The sequence below is a fragment of the Tursiops truncatus genome, chromosome 12, assembly GCF_011762595.2.
Source record: "Tursiops truncatus isolate mTurTru1 chromosome 12, mTurTru1.mat.Y, whole genome shotgun sequence".
NCBI classification, from domain to species: domain Eukaryota; kingdom Metazoa; phylum Chordata; class Mammalia; order Artiodactyla; family Delphinidae; genus Tursiops; species Tursiops truncatus.
In genome coordinates this window covers 35,413,662-35,438,405 of record NC_047045.1, presented here as the reverse complement: position 1 = coordinate 35,438,405, position 24,744 = coordinate 35,413,662, and positions in this window count along the sequence as shown.

Genomic DNA, 24,744 nt, shown 5'->3' with positions numbered 1-24,744 from the left:
AGCCTTCCTTACAGAGAAAGCCAGCGATGTCTTCATTATCTCGAGTTTCGTTTGGCTGGTTCTTTCTTTAAAAATTCACATACTAGCTGGTATTTCTGTGAATTGTGTTTTCCTGCCCCTCTTTTTTCCCATCTGAATCACTGGTCTTAAAATGCTGTGACTCCTTGTCATTCTCCTGAGAGCTTTCCTAGCTAAATTTGTATTTCACTTTTTTACTTCTTTCCCAGGTCTTTCCCTCATGCCATCTTGTCATGTAGAAGCCCCAAGATTCATCTGCTTTCCTTCTTTTTCAATTGTCTTGAAAGTACCTTGACACAGAGGAAAAGTCTCATGCACTTAATTTTTTAATATAAGAACTTAGAAATAATATGAGTATTTAAGAATAAATGTCAAAATTTTATGAGCCTGTGTTTGTTTTCATTCAGTGCACCTTAAAATCTGATATGAATGTGCAAGTAAAACGTTTGCTTTAGGTAATGGTATTTAGAATCAAAGATTATAAATTATCTTCTGGTCGTAAATATCAAATCCATAATCAGTAATAAAGCTGTGTTCCTTAATTATTTTGCTTTTACCATCTGCCAAGGACTACATTAAAGAATACAGTAAACAAAAGGAATGAGCTGTGAACCCTGACATTACGTGAAACACCCATAGGAGTTTTCCCTTGCGATAAATGACACATTCCTTGAGTGGAATATTTGAGGTAAGGGGAAGGAAAGGAAGCTATCAAGGAAGATTGAAAGGCAGATGTGTGATGGATATAAGCAAACTACAACTCCTTTTACGTTTTCTTAACTTTTAACTCTTGATTGGACTGTAGCAGCACAACATCGATATTCTACCTCTCTGTACCTATTTGCATACATGTAAAATGGGCATTTACATTATAATTTGTAGTATTTTAAAATGACAGTGCCCTTACTCAAGTAGTAAGATGTAAAAATCTGGACAAAATTCTATGGCAGTAACTGTTGGGCTTGAAATATGTATTTGAGCTTGAAAATTGTTTTCTGTGCTTGGGTAGTACATTGTTCTCCATCAGTTTGAGGCACATAGAATATTCACGCTGGAAGGATTTTGAAAATCTTTTGGTCCAAGGTTCATTTTATAGATGAGTGAGTCAAAATAAGAATTATGAAAAGTATAAAGATGAATCTAGGGTACTTGTCTGAAGATTCAATTTGTTGTTTCACATTACTATAGCTATCGGAGGGTAAGACCAAGCCAAAAAGAAAATACACAATATAAAGTGATAGTACTTTGAATGAAAAGGGGGAAGCATAATAAAGGCTGCATTCATTTAAAGAAAAATCATGTTATCCATGGTTGAGTTTATTGTAATGACATAGACACTTGCCAAGTATCACAGAGGAGGTTGGAGCAACTTCTCAATAAACAAACAAAAAAAGGTTTCCATGCAGGTTAAATCACTATTCATACTGATTTCTAACAACTTAAGTTGTGGTCTATGCTGTGGTCATTAGCATTAAGCATCTGAATTGTAGTAACCAGGATTTATATGGTAACCTTTAAGAAATCTGGGGGGATGGATGTTGAGTCATTCATATTAAGAACTTTTAATTTTAGGAACACCAAGATTCTAATCTTATGATCAATTTTAAAATGTCATTTGAATACATGTATATTTTTAGAATTAATAGTATTACATTAATGATGATCACCAAAATTTCAATGATCTTTTTATTGGGTAATTTCATATTCAAAAATTTGCTTTAGTATGGCATGTCAACATTGCTCGTTGCTAGTTGAAGCTGTTTGGATCAATTATAGAATGTGAAGTTGTGTAATAACACAGTCAAACTGGAAATAATGAGTGAGACACTTTATGAATAAACCTCACTGTGAACCTTCAGTGAGGGTACATACTGATACTTAAGATAAACAGAGCTAACACCCGGGAAGTCTAATAGGTGTACATATGTTTTACAAATGTAAGGAGATAAGAAATTCCTCTAATGATATAATCTGAGATACATAAGAAAACTGTATAAATTAGAAAGACAATCTTAACAAATCTACCAAATTTCTTACTTTCTACTGTGCTCAAAGATGAGCAAGAAAAAAGAGAAATAAAAAAGTATTTTTGAGTTCTTCAGAGTCGAACAATTAATACAAATAAATGGCCAAAGAGCTCATATCATTATGAATCAGACAAAAATTTTAGTTCTTGGAACTCCACAAAAGAAGCAGTATGTCTGGGTGGTGGAGTACAAAGAAAATCACTTCAAGTATTATATAGGTTCAGATCCTGGTTCAGCCACGTTTTAACTGTGTAATACTAGATACACTATTGAAAATGTCTGAGCTTCAGTTTTAGGTCTTTATCTTAAGGGAGGTTGCAATGATGTATTATATAAATTGTCTAACACATAATGAGCATCATTATGTGTTAGTTTCCTTTCTCTATAAGCTCTGAGTGTGAAGGGTACTACCTGGCACACTTTTTTTTTTTTTTTTTTAAGGAACATGGGATTCACACTCTATGAGGTAAATAAAAATTCAATAAAGTTGCACATTTTCACAAAAAAAGTTAGACGAATGAAGTTTGGAGATTGGTGGGAGGGAAGGCAAGGAGTGCTGTGGAAACCCATTAGTTAAAGCTAAGGCATTAGGGCTTCCCTGGTGGCGCAGTGGTTGAGAGTCCGCCTGCCAATGCAGGGGACACGGGTTCGTGCCCCAATCGGGGAAGATCCCACATGCCGCGAAGCTGCTGGGCCCGTGAGCCATGGCCCCTGAGCCTGCGCGTCCGGAGCCTGTGCTCCGCAATGGGAGAGGCCACAACAGTGGGAGGCCCGCGTACCGCAAAAAACAAACAACAAAAAACAAAGCTAAGGCATTAGTTAATTTATCAATGTTAGAGACAAAAGAAAAAGCAACTTAGAGTAATAAGAGTTGGAAGGAAGAAGCAATAGGGTCAGGAAGGAGGGGTTTTTGCTAAATGAAGAAGGGAACATAAAAAGGAGAGAGGAGAAAAATTTTTTTAATTTTATTTTTTAAGTTGAAGTATAGTTGATTTACAATGCTGTGTTAGTTTCAGGTGTACAGCAAAGTGGTTCAGATATACAAATATATATATATATTTCAGATTCTTTTCCCTTATAGGTTATTACAAAATATTGAATATAGTTCTCTGTGCTATACAGTAGGTCCTTAAGGAAACATTTAAAAATATTGGAGATGGTGTGTTAAAGTGCTCATGCCTGGGGATTGATGCCAGCCAGCCCAATTTTGTGAGCCTCTAATGAGGATCTAGTCCTAAGGCAGCCAGGGCATTATACTTTAATGGTGAGGGAGAGAGTAAACTATTTGCCTGTGACCAGATTATTTCACTAATTTAGGACTATTGTGTGAGGAATGTAGAATAAATTGAGGGCTCATTTCCCATGAGGAGCAGTAATTTGGGGTAATGTCAATATTATTCCCTTTTGATTTTTATGACTTTATAGGTTATTTTGTTTCTGCTTGTATATAGTAACGAAAGGGGCATTATGTAAGTATGTGAACAGAATAGAAAGATGAAATATAGTCCAATGATTTATACTTAAAAATGCCAGGAAGCTTAGGTTAAGGGGCTGGGCTGGAGTTAGAAACAGCTGGATTTCAGTCCTTAACCTTTCATTTTTGTGATATTGGTCAAGTTACTTAACGGTTTCAAGCCTCAATTTCCTCATCAGTAACACATTTCACTTGGTATGCGTGTAGCCACTTAGCACAGATCTCAACATAAACTCAGTATGTAGATTAGCTCTAATCATCATTAATTATGACTGACTAAATACCAGGAAGGAAAGAATGGGTGTAGGATGGGTAGGGGTATGGGTAGATAGAGGAAGGAAAGGAGGGGGAGAGTAGGGGAGGGGACAATGGAAGAAAGAAAGGAAAGTAAGTAGGGAGGGAGAGGAGATTAATAGGCAGTTTATTAGAACAAAATTCTTATTTTTTTGTTTTCTAATTTGGAATCTCTGATGGTAAGTTGTACATTGAATAAATAGATGGTATATGCACTGAGTATTCTTCTTTTTAAATGTAATTCCTGCAAGGCAACAGTCAAATAAATATTCAGAGATTTCAGATATGCATGTCTAAAATTCGTAGTGAAAATAGAGGTTGGCCAGTGTCATATCCTGTCCATCGGTTTCTTTTAGAGGCTTTTAAAACAAATTCACTTGTAAAAGAATTCAAGTAATTTATAATAGCCAGTTGAAATGTCAACTAGAGTCTGAAATTAAGATTTATTTACGCACTAGTGCCAAAGCAGTTGAAACATGGTGTCCTTAGAATGTGTCATTTGGGATGTTAATGTTCTTAATCATAGATCAGGAATGGGTGAAACAAATGTGATGTAAAATTGCCAATTTATTTTACTTGAAATAGAATTTAAGAAATTATACTTTTCTCTTTTAAATATACTTTTGTACATTTCATTACTATGCTTTTATATTTTTATATTTCAGGCAGAAAGTATAGAACATAAAGTGTTTGATTTATATTGTTTAAGGAATATGGGTTTTAGGAGAACCCAAGTTTGACACAAATCCAAGAAGCCACAAAAATTTATATAACCATAAAATATTTCAGCTTTAAAGTGTACCATGAACAAAGGCAATGAATGAACAACAACTTGGGATAAAATATTTGCAATTCACATCAAAAAAACGATGTTAATTTTCTTAATGATTAAAGAACTGCTACAAGTCAGTGAGAAAAATTCTAGGAATATAATAGAAAAAAGAACCAAGCATAAGACAGTAAAGAAAAAAATATTGTTTTTATAAAAAAGATCTTTAGCCTCATTAACATAAGAGTAATATCAGTTGAAACTTCACTATCATTTCCTCCTTTTCAGATTAGCAAAGGATCAATCTTTGTAATAAACTACAATTTTGGCAAATTCTAAGAGAAACATACATTTTCATACAATGGTGGAGGTAAAATTGACCTGATTTATAAGGAACACAATTGGCAATAGCATTTATTTTATTTATTTATTTTTTAAAACATCTTTATTGGAGTATAATTGCTTTACAGAGTTCTGATAGTTTCTGCTGTATAACGAAGTGAATCAGCTATACATATACATATATCCCCATATCTTCTCCCTATCCCACCCCTCTAGGTGGTCACAGAGCACCGAGCTGATCTCCCTGTGCTATGGAGCTCCTTCCCACTAGCTATCTATTTTACGTTTGGTAGTGTATATATGTCCATGCCACTCTCTCGCTTTGTCACAGCTTACCCCTCCCCCTCCCCATTACCTCAAGTCCATTCTCTACGTCTACATCTTTATTCCTGTCCTGCCCCTAGGTTCTTCAGAACCATTTTTTCTTTTTGTTAGATTCCACATATATGTGTTAGCATATGGTATTTGTTTTTCTCTTTCTGACTTACTTCTCTCAGTATGACAGACTCTAGGTCCATCCACCTCACTACAAATAACTCAATTTCATTTCTTTTTATGGCTGAGTAATATTCCATTGTATGTATGTGCCACATCTTCTTTATCCATTCATCTGTCAGTGGACACTTAGGTTGCTTCCATGTCCTGGCTATTGTAAATAGTGCTGCAATGAACATTGTGGTACACGACTCTTTTTGAATTATGGTTTTCTCAGGGTATATGCCCAGTAGTGGGATTGCTGGGTCATATGGTAGTTCTATTTTTACTTTTTTAAGGAACCTCCATAATGTTCTCCATAGGGGCTGTATCAATTTACATTCGCACCAACAGTGCAAGAGGTTCCCTTTTCTCCACACCCTCTCCAGTATTAATTGTTTGTAGATTTTTTATGATGGCCATTCTGACTGGTGTGAGGTGATACCTCATTGTAGTTTTGATTTGCATTTCTCTAATGATTAGTAATGTTGAGCATCCTTTCATGTGTTTGTTGGTAATCTGTATATCTTCTTTGAAGAAATGTATATTTAGGTCTTCTGCCCATTTTTGGGTTGGGTTGTTATTTTTTGATATTGAGCTGCATGAGCTGCTTGTAAATTTTGGAGATTAATCCTTTGTCAGTTGCTTTGTTTGCAAATATTTTCTCCCATTCTGAGGGTTGTCTTTTTGTCTTGATTATGGTTTCCTTTGCTGTGCAAAAGCTTTTAAGTTTCATTAGGTCCCACTTATTTACTTTTGTTTTTATTTCTATTTCTCTAGGAGGTGGGTCAAAGAGGATCTTGCTGTGATTTAACTCATAGAGTGTTCTGCCTGTGTCTTCCTCTGAGTTTTATAGTGTCTGGCCTTACATTTAGGTCTTTAATCCATTTTGAGTTTATTTTTGTGTATGGTATTAGGGAGTGTGCTAATTTCATTTTTTTTATGTGTAGCTGTCCAGTTTTCCCAGCACCACTTATTGAAGAGGCTATCTTTTCTCCATTGTATATTCTTGCCTCCTTTATCAAAAATAAGGTGACCATATGTGCATGGGTTTATCTCTGGGCTTTCTATCCTGTTCCATTGATCTATATTTCTGTTTTTGTGCCAGTACCATGCTATTTTGATTACTGTAGCTTTGTACTATAGTCTGAAGTCAGGGAGCCTGATTCCTCCAGCTCTGTTTTTCTTTCTCAAGATTGCTTTGGCTATTTGGGGTCTTTTGTGTTTCCATACAAATTGTGAAATTTTTTGCTCTAGTTCTGTGAAAAATGCCAGTGGTAGTTTGATAGGGATTGCATTGAATCTGTAGATTGCTTTGGGTAGTAGAGACATTTTAAAAATGTTAATTCTTCCAATCCAAGAACATGGTATATCTCTCCATCTGTTTGTATCACCTTTAGTTTCTTTCATCAGTGTCTTTAGTTTTCTGCATAGAGGTCTTTTGATTCCTTAGGTAGGTTTATTCCTAGGTATTTTATTCTTTTTGTTGCACTGGTAAATGGGAGTGTTTCCTTAATTTCTCTTTCAGATTTTTCATCGTTAGTGTATAGGAATGCAAGAGATTTCTGTGCATTAATTTTGTATCCTGCTACTTTACCAAATTCATTGATTAGCTCTAGTAGTTTCCTGGTAGCATCTTTAGGATTCTCTATGTATAGTATCATGTCATCTGCAAACAGTGAGAGTTTTAGTTCTTTTTTTCTCATTTGGATTCCTTTTGTTTCTTTTTCTTCTCTGATTGCCGTGGCTAAAACTTCCAAAATTATGTTGAATAATAGTGGTTAGAGTGAGCAAACCTTGTCTTGTTCCTGATCTTAGAGGAAATGGTTTCAGTTTTTCACGATTGAGAAAGATGTTGACTGTGTGTTTCTCATATATGGCCTTTATTATGTTGAGGTAGATTCCCTCTATGCCTACTTTCTGGAGAGTTTTTATCATAAATGGAGGTTGAATTGTGTTGAAAGCTTTTTCTCCATCAATTGAGATGATCATATGGTTTTTCTCCTTCATTTTCTTGATATGGTGTATCACACTGATTGACTTGTGTATATTGAAGAATCCTTGCATTCCTGGGATAAACTCCACTTGATCATGGTGTATGATCCTTTAATGTGCTGTTGGATTCTGTTTGCTACTGTTTTGTTGAGGATTTTTGCATCTATGTTCATGAGAGATACCGGCCTGTAGTTTTCTTTCTTTGTGACATCTTTGTCTGGTTTTGGTATCTGGGTGATGTGGCCTCGTAGAGTGAGTTTGGGAGCGTTCCTCCCTCTGCTCTATTTTGGAAGAGTTTGAGAAGGATAGGTGTTAGCTCTTCTCTAAATGTGTGGTAGAATTTGCCTGTGAAGCCATCTGGTCCTGGGCTTTTGTTTGTTGGAAGATTTTTAATGACAGTCTCAATTTCAATGCTTGTGATTGGTCTGTTTATATTTTCTATTTTCCTGGTTCAGTCTTGACACATGCTTTTCTAAAAATTTGTCCATTATTTTCCAGGTTGTCCATTTTTATTGGTATATAGTTGCTTGTAGTAATCCCTCATGATCCTTTGTGTTTCTGTGGTGTCAGTTGTTACTTTTTCATTTCTAATTCTGTTGACTTGAGTCTTCTCTCTTTTTTTCTTGATGAGTCTAGCTAATGGTTTATCAATTTTTTTATCTTCTCAAAGAACCAGCTTCTAGTTTTATTGATCTTTGCTATTGTTTTCTTCATTTCTTTTTCATTTATTTCTGATCTGATCTTTATGATTTCTTTCCTTCTGCTAACTTTTGGGGATTTTTTGTTCTTCTTTCTCTAATTGCTTTAGGTGGTTTAGTTGAGATGTTTTTCGTTTCTTGAGGTAGGATTGTATTGCTGTAAACTTCCCTCTTAGAACTGCTTTTACTGCTTTCCATAGGTTTTGGGTCATCGTGTATTCATTGTCATTTGTTCCTAGGTATTTTTTGATTTCCTCTTTGATTTCATCAGTGATCTCTTGGTTATTTGGTAGTGTATTGTTTAGCCTCCATGTATTTGTATTTTTTACATATTTTTTTCCTGTCGTTTATATCTAGTCTCCTAGGGTTGTGGTTGGAAAAGATACTTGATACGATTTCAATTTTCTTAAATTTACCAAGGCTTGATTTGTGACTCAAGATATGATCTGTCCTGGAAAATGTTCCATGAGCACTTGAGAAGAAAGTGTATTCTGTTGTTTTTGGATGGAATGTTCTATAAATGTCAATTAAGTCCATCTTGGGTAATGTACCATTTAAAGCTTGTGTTTCCTTAGTTATTTTCATTTTGGTTGATCTGTCCATTAGTGAAAGAGGAGTGTTAAAGTCCCCTATTATTACTGTGTTACTGTTGATTTCCCCTTTTATGGCTGTTAGCATTTGTCTTATGTATTGAGGTGCTCCTGTGTTGGGTGCATAAATATCTACAATCGTTATATCTTTTTCTTGGACTGATCCCTTGATCATTATGTAGTGTCCTTCTTTGTCCTTTGTAATAGTCTTTATTTTAAAGTCTATTTTGTCTGATATGAGAATTGCTGCTGTAGCTTTCTTTTGGTTTCCATTTGCATGGAATATCTTTTTCGATCCCCTCAATTTCAGTCTCTTTGTGTCCCTAGGTCTGAAATGGGTCTCTTGTAGACAGCATATATATGGGTCTTGTGTTTGTATCCATTCAGCCAGTCTATGTTTTTTGGTTGGAGTGTTTAATCCATTTACATTTAAGGTAATTATCAGTATGTATGTTCCTGTTACCATTTTCTTAATTGTTTTGGGTTTGCTTTTGTAGGTGTTTTCCTTCTCTTGTGTTTCCTGCCTGGAGAAGTTCCTTTAGCATTTGTTGTAAAGCTGGCTTGGTGGTGCTGTATTCTCTTAGCTTTTCTTGTCTGTAAAGATTTTAATTTGTCTTTCAAATCTGAATGAGATACTTTCTGGGTAGAGTAATCTTGGGTGTAGTTTTTACCTTTCATCACTTTAAATATGTCCTGCCACTCACTTCTGGTTTGCAGAGTTTCTGCTGGAATGTCAGCTGTTAACATTATGGGCATTCCCTTTTATGTTATTTGTTGCTTTTCCCTTGCTACTTTTAATATTTTTTCTCTGTATTTAATTTTTGATAGTTTGATTTACTTGTGTCTTGGCATGTTTCTCCTTCGATTTATCCTTTATGTGTCTCTCTGTGCTTCCTGGACTTGATTGACTATTTCCTTTCCCATGTTAGGGAAGTTTTCACTATAATCTCTTCAAATATTTTCTCAGACACTTTCTTTTTCCCTTCTTCTTCTGGGACCCCTATAATTTGAATGTTGGTGCATTTAATATTTTCCCAGAGGCCTCTGAGACTGTCCTCAATTCTTTTCATTCTTTTTTCTTTGTTCTGCTCTGCAGTAATTGTTTCCACTATTTTATCTTCCAGGTCACTTATCTGTTCTTTTGCCTCAGTTATTCTGCTGTTGATTCCTTCTAGAGAACTTTTTTTTTTGGCAGTACATGGGCCTCTCACTGTTGTGGCCTCTCCCATTGTGGAGCACAGGCTCCGGACGCGCAGGCTCAGCGGCCATGTCTCACGGACCTAGCCACTCCGTGGCATGTGGGATCTTCCCAGACTGGGGCACGAACCCGTGTCCCCTGCATCGGCAGGCAGACTCTCAACCACTGCGCCACCAGGGAAACCCCCTTCTAGAGAATTTTTAATTTCATTTATTGTGTTGTTCATCATTGTTTACTCTTTAGTTCTTCTAGGTCCTTGTTAAATGTTTCTTGCCTTTTCTCTGTTCTATTTCTAAGATTTTGTATCATCTTTACTATCATTACTCTGAATTCGTTTTCAGGTAGACTGTCTATTTCCTCTTCATTTGTTTGGTCTGGTGAGTTTTTACCTTGCTCCTTCATCTGCTGTGTGTTTCTCTGTTTTCTCATTTTGTTTAACTTACTGTGTTTGGGGTCTCCTTTTCACAGGCTGCAGGTTCGTAGTTCCTGTTGTTTTTGGTGTCTGCCCCTAGTGGGTGAGGTTGGTTCAGGAGGTTGTGTAGGCTTCCTGGTGGAGGGGACTGGTGCCTGTTTTCTGGTGGGTGGGGCTGGATCTTGTTTTTCTGGTGGGCAGGGCTGTGTCCGGTAGTATATTTTGGGGTGTCTGTGAACTTAGTATGATTTTAGGCAGCCTCTCTGCTAATGGGTGGGGTTGTGTTCCTGTCTTGCTAGTTGTTTGGCATTGGGCATCCAGCACTGGAGCTTGCTGGCTGTTGGATGGAGCTGGGTCTTAGCATTGAGATCCCTGGGAGAGCTCTCGCTAATTTATATTACATTCGGCCAGGAGGTCTCTGGTAGTCCAGTGTTCTGAACTTGGCTCTCCCACCTCAGAGTCTCAGGCCTGACACCAGACCAGAGCTCCAAGACCCTGTCAGCCACATGGCTCAGGAGAAAAGGGAGAAAGAATAATAATAAATTAAAAATTTATTAAAATAAATTTAAAAAATAATATTAATAAAGAGAGCAACCAAACTAATAAACAAATCCACCAATGATAACAAGAGCTAAAAACTAAACTAAGATAAAAATGAAAATCAGAAACAAATCATTCACAGACAGCAAACCCCAAGTCTACAGTTGCTCCCAAGGTTCACCACCTCAATTTTGGGATGATTCATTATCTGTTCAGGTATTCCACAGATGCAGGGTACACCAAGTAGATTGTGGGGATTAATCCACTGCTCCTGAGGCTGCTGGGAGAGATTTCCCTTTCTCTTCTTTGTTCACACAGTTCCTGGGGTTCAGCTTTGGTTTTGGCCCCCGCTTTGTTTGTAGGTTACCCTCAGGCATCTGTTCCCACCCAGACAGGATGGGGTAAAGCAGCGGTTGATTAGGGGGCTCTGCCTCACTCTGGCCGGGGGGAGGGAGGGGTATGGTAGTTATACTTGGAATGCGGGGCGAGCCTGTGGCGGCAGAGACTGGTGTGACATTGCAGCAGCCTGAGGTGCACTGTGTGTTCTCCCGGAGAAGCTTTGTCCCTGGATTATGGGACCCTGGCTGTGGTGTGCCACACAGGTTCCCTGGAGAGGGGCTGTGGATAGTGACCTGTGCTTGCACACAGGATTCTTGGGGGCTGCAGCAGCAGTTTTAGCATTTCATGCCTGTCTCTGGGGTTTGAGCTGATAGCCATGGCTTGCGCCCAACTCTGGAGCTCATTTAGGTGTTGCTCTGCCTTCTGTGGGCAGACGGGGAAGGAATCCCCTCTCCCCACGCACTCCAAAACAATGGTCTCTTGCCTCTTAGGCAGGTCCAGACTTCTTCCCGGACTCCCTCCCGGCTAGCTGTGGCACACCAGTCCCCTCAGGCTGTGTTCACGCAGCCAACCCTAGTCCTCTCCCTGGGTTCTGACTTCTGAAGCCCCCACCTGTCCCAGCTGGCAGGTGAGCAGACAAGCCTCTCGGGCTGGTCAGCGCTGGTCAGCACCAGTCCTCTGTGTGGGAATCTCTCCGCTTTGCCCTCCGCACCCCTGTTGCTGCTCTCTCCTCCGTGGCTCTGAAGCTTCCCCCACTCCAACCCCTGTCTCCACCAGTGAAGGGGCTTCCTAGTGTGTGGAAACCTTTCCTCCTTCACAGCTCCCTCCCAGAGGTGCAGGTCCCATCCCTATTCTTTTTTCTCTGTTTTTTCTTTTTTCTTTTGCCCTACCCAGGTACGTGGAGAGTTTCTTGCCTTTTGGGAAATCTGAGGTCTTCTGCCAGCGTTCAGTAGGTGTTCTGTAGGAGTTGTTCCACACGTAGATGTAGTTTTGATGTATTTGTGGGGAGGAAGGTGATCTCCGGGTCGTACTGTTCTGCCGTTTTGAAGGCCCCTTGGCAGTAGCATTTAGAATGAAAAGATTTTCATCACCTTTGATCTGGCAATGCTACTCTTTGTTTGTTTTCAAAAAGATGGATGTACTGACACAAAGAGCAAGTGAACCATTTACAAAGATTCTCACTGCAGAGTTTTTGTAATAGGAAAGGACTGGACGTACCCAAATATCCCTAATAAAGGACTAATTAAATAAGTTATGATACATTCATATAGTAAAATACTATTTGCTGTTAAGAAGGATAAGCTGGGCCTATGTGCCCCCAAAAGAAGACTGTCAAAGACATATACTATATTCAAAAGTTAAGATTCAGCACAATGTATATACTGTGTTACCATTGTGTAAAATTGTCATATATGCTTGTATAATGGGTGGGCGGTATGCAAGGCCATCATGTTCAGTGATTCACTAGGAAAACTCATAGGACTCCGTATATAGTCATATTGATGAATATAATTTATTACAGCAAAAGATACAAAGCAAATTCAGCACAGGGAAAAAGCACATGATGTAAAGTCGGGAGGAAAGCGCAAACTTTCAAGAGCCCTGTCCCCAGGGAGTCATTACTTTCTCCAGCTACAAATTATAGTAACAAGTATGGAGTGTTATTTTCCAGGGAAGCTCAGTAGAGACTCAGAGCCCAGGGATTTTACTGGGAGTTGGTCACATAGGCACCCCCAGCCTGGCACATATGAAAATTCCAGATTCCCAGAAGGAATCTATTCAGCGTAAACTACCGTGTTTGCACAGTCTAGGCAGAGTAAGCCACTCTTGTTAGTGAGGGTCTGGTGGAAACATTCCCCAGTTTAAGTTCCCAAACACCAGCCAATGGCCAACCTTGCAAGGATCCTCTCTTAGGATGGCAGTCTCAGGCCTGCTATGTTAACTCTTTTCTGCACAGCTTCTACATCGACTATTTCTGAAACAATAAAAATTAATTAGTGACAGTGGTTTCTTCAGGAAGAATAATTGAATGGCTGAAGGACATGATATTTGATTAAATATGCTCTGTTCCACATTTACCCTTTTCTATCCTTTTTATCACCAAAGAATGTGTTACTTATTTGAAAAAAAGAAAGGTTAAAAAACTCACTGAGTTGAAATATATTTTGGTAGAATGATTTTTTTTCTCCTTGTATACTTTACTGTATTTTCTCAATATATTTGTGTTTTTTAAATAACATATTATTTTATTTTGTGTGTGTGTGGTTTATTTTATTCTATTTTATTTTAACATCTTTATTGGAGTATAATTGCTTTACAATGGTGTGTTAGTTTCTGCTTTATAACAAAGTGAATCAGTTATACATATGTTCCCATAACTCTTCCCTCTTGTGTCTCCCTCCCTCCCACCCTCCCTATCCCACGCCTCTAAGTGGTCAAAAAGCACCAAGCTGATCTCCTCGTGCTATGCGGCTGCTTCCCACTAGCTATCTATTTTATGTTTGGTAGTGTATATATGTCCATGCCACTCTCTAACTTCGTCCCAGCTTACCCTTCCCCCTCCCCATATCCTCAAGTCCATTCTCTAGTAGGTCTGTGTATTTATTCCTGTCTTACCCCTAGGTTCTTCATGACATTTTTTTCTTAGATTCCATATATATGTGTTAACATATGGTATTTGTCTTTCTGACTTACTTCACTCTGTATGACAGACTCTAGATCCATCCACCTCACTACAAATAACTCAATTTCATTTCTTTTTATGGCTGAGTAATATTCCATTGTATATATGTGCCACATCTTCTTTATCCATTCATCTGTTGATGGACACTTAGGTTGCTTCCATGTCCTGGCTATTCAATAACATTTTAATTTTCACTTTTCTATTTAATTTTTAGGCTTAGTAGGGCATGAGAATTCCAAGGGTAGGCAGTCGTCTCTGTACATCAAACAAAATGGTTGTAGGGTAGATCAGTGTTTCCAAAACTTTCTCATGCCCTGGCACACTTACAGAATGATACTATCTCTACAGATACTGGTATATACACATGAGGCTACATGCAGATTAAAAACTAGCCTGTGGGCCCAGCCATAGCCTCCTAGCTCTGGTGAATACGGCTGGCTGTGTTCCTTAGACTAAAGAGGCTCTGCTTATCTACTCACACATCAAATAATCTCTGCTTTTGTCTTAGATATTCTTCTCGACTTTAAAGATTGCCTTCTGGTAGAAGTAAACACAGTGCCCACTCAGATTCACCACTCCTAGATTCCTTATGTTGTCACCTCACTCCCCATTCACCTGGGGACAGGATTCCTTGCCTTTTTTCCAAGCTTGCCTCCAGTTTCCTACCCACAGTGTTTTGCTTAGGCTCCTATCATTTCCAGGAAGGTCCTTCCCTATCAAAATCCAAATGATGAATTTATGTCTGTTTTTCAAGGTCTAAGTTAAATTCTCTCTTTTCTATAAATTCTCTGAGTCACCCGTTTAGGATTAATGTTTTCCATCTCTGACACTCCATTTGTTTTTATCGTTAATTACAGTACTTACCTTCTCACTACTTACCTTCTTATCTAGTCACTTCCCCATCCAGGATTTCAGTGGTTTTTAACCTTTCTTGGCATTACAATAACCAGTGTGCTTCTCATAACCTGATGCCAGGGCTCAACCTCCCGATATTTTGGTTCAGGTGGTCACGTGAGGTAGGGCCCAGGGGATCTGAACATTCATGCAAGCTTGAGCACCCTGGTAGAGCTTCTGATTTTCAAGCCACTGCCTATGTTATTTTAGCCACTTGCTGGAATATTTTAATTATTTAATTTATTTGCACGAATTCACTGTTCACTGTTTTGGGTAAGTGATGTTAAGTCTGGCTCTCTAAAATGACAGATCCATGTTCATTATTAGCAATTTCTAGTTTGTATCATCAGGGAGAAGAAAGGCTCTTATATAACTATTAGGTTGGCAGGTAGGCATGAAACTATTCCAACTAATTTCTGTATCAGTACCTTTATATTCGAGCTTTTATTGCAGGAAAGACACAACCACAGCTTACAATAATTAAATTAGAATTTCATTTGTCAGAGGAGTGTCCCTACCCTTTCGAATTTATCAAGATTATGAAGGTACAAATTTTAAAAACCTAATTGTTATATTTAGATTGTAAACATTAGCTTATAAAGATTTATTCTGTATGATAAAATGATAATAAGGTATTTCTTTAACATTTGATATGAAAATTGTTTTTCTGGGGCATGATATGAAGATTTCTGTAAGTACCAAAGATAAATGTATTGTGGTGTCTTTGTATTGTATCAGCTTAATTTCCCAGAATTCCTGTCTCTCTGTGGTTTCTGATTAGCCCTGACCAAAAAAGACATTTTGTGCCTGATTTTTGGAAAGCAGATATGAAACAGCAGCTTTAATTTTTATGCTTTGAACCTTATACAGGGTGCTAGACATGCTCTTGCTGATGGAGTCTCTCATTGTGGAAGTGGGGCAGCACCTAGACCAGCCCCTTTCCCGGCTTCTGCTGGAGCTCCTCCTTCAGCTTCCGCATCTCTGGGCAAATTCATGTGCAGCTCTGTGGTAAATGCTGCCAGCTGTTCCTGCAGGTTACCCCTGCCAGTGAGGCTGGAGATGCTGAGAGACAGACGGGGTTCCAGTTTATTCTTATAGTTTCCACATTCTCCTTGTTCTTGTCCACACCCAGCTTCCCTTCCAAACTGTCTGACTCATAGTGACTTCAGTCTCAACAGTAGATCCAGAGCTAAGGGTGCACAGAGAGACTCCCTTAGCTCCTGCACATGCAAAGATCTGTTTCCCTTATTGTACATCACTCTTGGTGATTCTGCCCTTTTGATCGAACCCCAATGGATAGAACAAACACTTATATTCTCATCGTCTGGGTTCAGTAATTACTAATATTTTTACCATTTGCTTTTACTATTTGCCAAATTATTGTTTTGCCAGGGGAGGCTGGGCCATTTGAATGTACGCTATAGAAATCATGACTCCTCTCTCCTTAATACTTTAGTATGCATTTTCTACAAATGGCGTTAACCTTGTAATCACAATGCCATTATCACACTTAAAAATAATTACAAATTCCCCAAATCATCTAGTCCCCAGATCATACCCTAATTTCCCTAATTATCCCCAATATATCTATAGTTGCTTTCTCTAACCAACCAAGTTTCTGATCAAGGGTCACATATGTATTTGGTTATGCCTCCTTAGTCTCTTTTAATCTAGAACAGTCCTCTAAATTTTTATTCCCCTAAAGGCCCTGGCTTTTTGAAGAAATAAGTCCAGTTGCATTTCGCATCCTGAATTTGCCTATTTTTTCCTCATGGGGTTCTTCTATTTGCTGTATTTCCTATATATTGAAAATTAGGTCTATGGCTTGATTCAATTCAGGTTAAACATTTAATGCAAAAATACTTCAAAGGCAGAGCATGTTTTTCTTTTATATCACATCAGAAGATACCTGATGTCATATGATCCTTAACTGTTAGTGATGCCATGTTTAACAACTGGAAGATAGTGAACACCAGTTTACTGCCCTGTCAAGTTAGGTTCTCCTCTGTAATTAGCATGTTACTTGTAATGTGATACTTTTGCACACTGTGAATATCTTATACAAGTTTTATCTATTGCTTTTAGCATCCATCGATGACTCTTGCTTGGTTAGATCATTTCACTGGGTGTCACAAATAGTGATTTTCTAATTTTATCATTCCTCCAGTATTTATTAGTTTGCATTCTGGGTTTTAAAAAAGCTTTCCCTTATCGAGAGATTTATGACCGCTATAAAAATGTCTTTCACTGGGGCTTCCCTGGTGGTGCAGTGGTTGGGAGTCCGCCTGACGATGCAGGGGATGTGGGTTAGTGCCCCAGTTCGGGAAGATCCCACATGCCGCGGAGCGGCTAGGCCTGTAAGCCATGGTTCCTGAGCCTGCGCGTCCGGAGCCTGTGCTCCGCAACGGGGGAGGCCACAACAGTGAGAGGCCCGTGTACCGCAAAAGAAAAAAAAAAGTCTTTTGCTATTGTTAGAAATTTGCCTAAGAGCAAATAACAGTGATCAGTTTTTCAGTTGTGTCTTTAATCTGCTTACCTCTCATGTACAATATTTGATGGACCACATGTGAGATTTATGAAGGAAGAAATAATACATTTTTAAAGTGATGCCCAGGTAGATGAGTATTCACATGAAGACTAAGCTATAGAGAAAGATTTATTGGACAGTTTTGAAAGGTAAAATATTATTGTATAAAATTCCAAGGAGAGTCTGGACTATAGTTTTCTTTCAATATTTTAAAGCCCACCTGTCATAACAACCCTAGGGAGACATACTATAGGGCTATTGTGTTCTTTCTTGATTGATACCCAGGTATCTAAAGACGTCCTTTGAGTTGGATAGAACTTAACATATGCAGAATGGTTATAGAATATTTATATTGAGGGTTTCTTGAGTTCTAGTGAAATAGATCAAAAGAAATATATCAACATGACTATCATTAAGTCTGTGAGGTAAAATCCCTGTTGGAAATCAGTACAACTCTAAGCAGTATCACCTGGGGAAGACATTGGACAAAATGGCATAACTGAGGATATCTTTTGAAATTGTGACATGATGGAATCTTAGACAAGTTAATGAATTTTTTAAAAATCCTTGAGCTAGGGTACCTTGAAAGATATCCTAATAAAATAGTTACTTTATGAATATACATATATATAATTAATATTTTTATACCTCTTCATAAAATATTCAAGAATCAATAAATATTTGAGTCATGAGTCATGTAGAAAATTTTAGGACTAGCTGGTTCTTTTCCAAAATCAAGTCTGAAGGTAGATTTTTTAAAACAACAACAACAAAACAACAATAGTAATATTTTAAGGAGAATTACAATTAGAAATGCATGTACAACCTTTAATTTGATACATAAAGCAAATATTATATGGACACATTGATCTTAAGCTTTTTAATCTGTAATTCCAGATATTTTTTAAATTGGATAATTACACTGATGCAAAAATGGAACTTGAAAAGTGGAAGATAAATAAGAATGGGGTCACACAGGAGATAAAGTTAAGACTGGTCTCTAGCAGCCAAAAAAGTATGACTTTCTTAAGGTCAGCACATCAAAGTAGGCTATCTATCCTCAACATGGGTTGTAAGAGATTCAACTGTAATTTACTGAAGCCTCTAAACAGCATCATTTGTGGGTATGAGGCTTAAATTCTTCTATAACTCTTAGGACTAAGAAACCCAAAGACAAAAGAATAAGGTAAAAGTGCTATTCCAAAAGACTCTAGTGAAAGTTACAAGGCAAAACACCCCATAGTGAAGTCTAAACTACTTATATCATGCAGGACCATGCCCATGCTCAGTGCACAGAAGATATTCTGAAAATGAGATCAAAGACAGAAAATTACAAAGAACGTAAGGAAGTTTAACGTCATGAGAAAGAATTAGCAAAAAAACAAAAAACAAAAGAAAAGAATATTAGTCATCTCTCATTATCCTCAAGGGATTGGTCCTGGGACCACCATGGATACCAAAATCAACAGGTGCTCCAAGTCCTTTGTATAAAATGGTATAGAACAGTTGGCCCTTTGTATCCATGGGTTCCACATCTGCCCGTATGGAGAGTTGACTGACTGGATACCCTAGGAAGTGAAGAATGAAAAGGAATTAAAACGAGTATGTTTAGATTGTCAAAGAAGTAGTAGAATTCATATAACAATAATAGTGAACAGTAATTAAACAACAGACTAGCTAGTCAAAGAAAGAGAATTTGAAGGTATACTTGAGGAAATCACTCAGCACAGAGAAATAGGGAGGTGAAAAATATAAAAAAGAACTTAAGAGACACAGATGAAAAAAATTTCTAAAATATGTCTAATAGGAATCCAGGAAATAGACATTAAGGAGACTGGGGAAAATAAAATATTCAAAGCTCTCAAGGCTCATAATTTTCCAGAACTTAAGAACAACATGAATATTATGATTCAAACTGCATATAACCACCCACAGTGTCTGGTCATTTCAGTGTTCTATTTAACACTATTCAATAGCTCTGTGCTGCCCATAAATAAGGTTAAAATTCCTTAGCATGGCATATGATCAGATCCCTACTCTGTCTCTTTTGACCTTTATTTCTTATCATTCCCAGCAAACGTCATATAATTAACCTATAACAATTCCTTTCTCATCTCCTCCCCTTTATTCATGAATCTGCATTGAATAGAATTCCCTCTTCCTCACTTAACTATCATCTCTCATCCCATTTTACCTCCTTCATCTGGAGTATAAAAAAATCTCACCAGAATTTAGGGGATCAAGGAAATGAAGCATTGAATAAATTATGCACATAGGATATTACTACCACCTAGAATTATGGTAGGGGGAAGATGACTGTGATTCAGTCTTCAAGTCCTTGGTAAAAGTGGGATAACAATTAAGCAGATAATGGCGGTGAGGAGGAAAAAGTGGTATTTGTAGATGAAAGCATCCAGAATAATTTTTTAACGGAAAAGAAAAAGCCATGGTGTGCAAGTGGTAATCATGAGCAAGAGACTATTATTCCTTCCCCTCAAAGCCAAAATGTGATATTTGTGCTGCAGCAAAATGGGCAGTCTTGCTCTGAAGACAACTTTAAGTGCAATGGCAAGGCAGCAGGGGAAAGCCACATATAAGTCAAGATAGATAAGAAGACATGAGATAGAACTGTAAAAAAATGACAGTAGCAAATGCATTTATTTACAAAATAGGTGACATTACTCAAATTATAATCTATTCCCTTAAGAGGCATAACATTATAGATGATGTAGTAAGCTCAGATATCTCCCAAATTATTGGGTTGACATGGGTTTAATGGTAGCCAACAGATTCAGTGGAATTGAGAAACTGTAAGCCTTGAAGGAAAAGTGCTGGCAAGTTTTACTTTAGGATATAGCAAGTGGGTTTCCTCATTTGGTGAACCCAGGGTCACTTTTTTATTATATCTGAAACTCTAAGTCAGGCTAAATCATTGGGCCTTTGGCAGTCCTTCCTTTGAGAGGCACTTAAACAGATTTAGTTTTACCAAAGAGCAGTGTAAAATTTTGACCATTTTTCACTCTATATCTGAGCAGAGAGATGGTGTGAGACAAACACTCATGTCAGGTAGCTTGGAAGGAAGACCTTCGAAATATTTGGGTGGGGTCAGTTCCAGTGGTGAGTGTCAGTGAACCTGCCAGCCTGCTGAGTCTAAAGTAATTGTTGCTTGCCTAAGGTTTTCCTGGTTCTTTGGGTGATAGATTTGACAGGTAGAAGAAGTTTGTAAAGAATTTTCTCTCTGATTTGTAGAGATCCCACGTGGTGCCTGTATGTTTCTGTGTGTTTCATGGGGTGGTGTATTTCCACTTTAGAGCCTACTTACCTTGTGTTCACTATTGTGCCACTCTCCCCAAAGATCAATGTGTCTTAGGCAATGAGAGAAATGATGCTTCGCTCTGAAAAGGCTGCTCACAAATTATCCCTCAGTCAAAACAAGAACACAAATGAGTGCTTCCAGGAGCCTATGAATGAGCAATGTCTGTGGGGACCAGAATCCTCAAAATCTGATTTAACTAATGACAGAGGAGAGCTGAACTGGGGACTAACACAGAGAACTCTTCCCTGTGATAAAACAACCTTTTCCCTTTTCAGTTACCAACACAATTTGGGCAAAACACAGATTCTATCTTTTTCTAAAGAGTCAGCAGAAAACCCCATTAATTGTACATATGAAGGTGATATACTGATAGATAGGAGGAAATAAGCAAAAATGGATATACTAATATACTTTTGCTCAGTCAAACCAGGATTTTAAATCAGAAAAGGCAAGGTATAAAAGGTGGGGGAAAAGAAAAATTCATAGTGCATCTAGGGTCTGGTTACTGGAATTAATAGGTTTTTAAAATTCTCAACATCAAATGAGAGGACATTGACCAAGTAAGATAAGGTGATATATATTCCATCTCATACAGAATGTTAAAATGGAAAATATTCAACTGTTCTCTCAATACAGTTATTGAACTTTGCCTTTTTCTTTTTAATTCCAGTATGAAAAAAAAATCTAGAGCTACAAGGAATTCAATCTACTTGGAGATATTTGGGCATGTCTAAAGAGTATCATCTGCTTCACCACCTGGGGGAACAAATATGGTCACATGGCAATAATTCATTCCAATTAATTATGCAAGTCCCCACATACCTTTAGTCTTTCTGATTTTCAAGCATTCTGGAGTTTGTGTAGGCCAAGAGGATATGTCTGAACTCTGAAATCTGATTACGTTTCTTTGGTTGCTAAGGCACAGTGTCATGGCTAAACACTGTTCCTTCTGAGTTTGATGAATACTTGTTCATGCCCTGGTGATGCCTTACTGAAAGAGTCCTTTGCCCAGGATTCCTGGGGACTCAAGATGAGAGCTTCTGTTTCTCAGCTGACTGGGTCAACTCAGTGTGTTCTTGACATTTGTCTTTTGCCCTGAATTGCTTGTCTGTTGTGCTGAGCCTTGGTCATAAGCACAGACTCCTTCTTCCTTCATGGTTGCTTCCCTGTAGAGATTTTCCTGGCAGCAGAAATGAGTCAGGACCACCTTGTGCAACTGCATTTTCTGAATTGTGAATCTCCTGGTGAAGTGAGCGATGGCTCAGGCACACCCCTCTCAATAGGCTTCTTTGTTCCTTGTGTAGATTTTCTTACCCACTTGCTCATCAATGATCATGACTATGGAAGTAAACCAAAGTCGTAGGGAAAGGCAGCTTTCCATAATTATATTACACTCTTCATTCATGGAATGGTTGCTCCCCAGTTACCTCGTATTTGCCCTGAAGTATTTAGACTGTTTCTATAATAATAAAATCTACTTCTAATTGATATTTCTGGCTGCACTTGTGGGTCTATAAGTAGTGGAATTTTCTTTAAATTCACTTTTATCTAGTTCTGGGTAGCAAGGGTAATTTCTTGAGATGTTAATTTCTATTTTGTTCTCACTGCTTTTTTATTGTTCCTCTCAAATCTCAAGAAGGTATCCTGGCCCTTTTGTGGCCTTTCCTCTCTATTGGCTTTGATTTACCTAATTAATGAGAATATATTAGAATGTCCTAGAGAGAAGAAAGGATAGAGGTGAGGTCAAGGACCAGACTTGAGTGAAAGTGAAATATCTGAAGAATCTCTGAGATTAGGAGAAAGGGTGAGAATGGCAGAAGTGATGGGTTCCTGGGGTTGGAGATTGACCCAGAGTAGATACCTAGGCCTACTTCCATGCAGGGTCCTAGACGGGTGATTTCTATCCAAGTGGGGGACATCAAATACTAAGTGTACCAGAAATGCAATTCTGGGCCTGAGCTTGATTTGGAAGGCCTGGAGCTGCCCCCCTTTCCGAAAAAATCCAGCTTAGGCAATGGGCATGTTGACAGAGATAAGCATGGTTTGAAGACTACAGAACATTTCCACAAATGCCCTGGACTTTATAAGCTTCCAAGACCTCCATTTATAACCCTGAGAAAATCACAGTAATGATCAAGAATATATGTCTCACTAACCTGGCCAAGGATGGAAGCAAATTAAACATCATTCAAAAAATAAAGTAACAGGGTTTTTTTTTTCATCCAGCTATTAAAACCATATTTATTACTAATTGAAGATATTTTTTTTTCCAGTGGGGCCTTCACAAGGAGATAATAGTTGAGATGAATCTTAATGAATGAGTAGAATTTCACTAAGTGGAGAAGAGAGTGTAGAGGTTTCCAGGAAGAGGATTTATTCTAAAGAAAGTTGTAAAGACACAACATCTCGAAGCATCTTAGAAAATAGCAAATGATCCAGTGTAGCCCTGTAGGTTGTAACAAAGAAGGCTGTGTAGGGCTTCCCTGGTGGCGCAGTGGTTGAGAGTCCGCCTGCTGATGCAGGGGACGCGGGTTCGTGCCCCGGTCCGGGAAGATCCCACATGCCGTGGAGCGGCTGGGCCCGTGAGCCATGGCCGCTGAGCCTGTGCGTCCGGAGCCTGTGCTCCGCAACGGGAGAAGCCGCAACAGTGAGAGGCCCACGTACAGCCAAAAAAAAAAAAAAAAGAAGGCTGTGTAAAGACTCTAGAAGGTAGGTGAAGCTTCTTTGTGAGAGACCCTAGAATACCCTTGTCTAAAGACAATAGCACTTTTAAGTAGGTGGGTCGTATGCTTCATCATATATTTATTGTTTATTCATTCACTTTATTACGTACCTTCTCTGTGGTATGCATCATCCTCGGGGCTTGGAATTCAGTACCAAACAGAAACGTGCTAACATTCTAAAGAGGAAAGAAGGCTATAAAAACATCATCAAATAGACAATATAATGTTGGATGATATAAGTGCTAGATGGTAGGGACTTCCCTGGTGGTCCAATGATTAAGATTCCACGCTTCCACTGCAGGGCGCATGGGTTCCATCCCTGGTCAGGGAACTAAGATCCCACATGTCACAAGGTGTGGCCGGAAAAAAAAAAAAATGATAAGGTGGGTAAGTGTAGGTGGTTAAAATAGAATGGGGCAAGGGCATGGAGAATAATGAGAGATGTTTTATTGGCTACGATGGCTAAGGAAAGTCTCTCTGGAAAGAAATAAGGGAGGAAATCATAAGAATATTTGATGCAAAAGCAGTGGTTTTGCATGAGGTTTATGCTTTTAAAGGATAACTCTGCCTGCCGCAAGGAGAACTGACTGTAGAAGAGTATGAGGGAGACCAATTAGAATGCTCTTGTCATCCAGGCCAGAGAGGAGCTGGCAGTGCAGGAAGTGGGGTAGATATAGGGCCCAGAGGCAGGTTTGAGGGCAGAAGGTAAAGAACCTTTTCAGTAATATTGGCAAATAGGGTTTATTCTGTAGTCTATCTCTACAGGCAATGCAGAGACAACTGGCCCAAGAGGACAGTAATTTAAGCCACTGCTGGCTTTTTACTGCACATTCATCATGCACAGTATTTTCACTCCACATTCATCCCTGTAAGCTGAGGAATCCCACCTTGGGATGTGGAGTCTGTGACATTAAGTACTGGCGCATTCATGCTTCCCCTGACCAAGACAGTACTGATGCAACACCCTATTTGTCTCAGCTGCTCAGCTGCAGCAAATGCAGGGTAACGTCTTTTCTCCTGATCTTTGTCTCACTACATAACTGTTCTATGAGGGTAAAAATCCTCTTGAGTCTTCTCAGAAGTAAATGTGTTAAAAACATAAAGAAGAAAGTATTATAATGGTCAATTTTTTTTTCTGGCAGTATACACAGATTATGTGCTTTTAGCTTCAAGGAAGAAAATAAGAAAACAATTTTAAAAAGGCAAATATACTGGTAAGTTCATTTACTAGAGCTGAATTTTTTTCCCAGGCACCTATTCCATCCAATACAATTAACCTGAATGGATGAAGTTCTACAGTTCAACTCAAAATACTTTTTGAACAAAGTACCACACTTCTTATTAATTCATAATCATGCTGCCCGTTAGAGGTTGAAAAGAGAAGAGTAGGCCAGGTGGCAAGTAGTGAAGCTATTCAGAAAGATGTCAGGC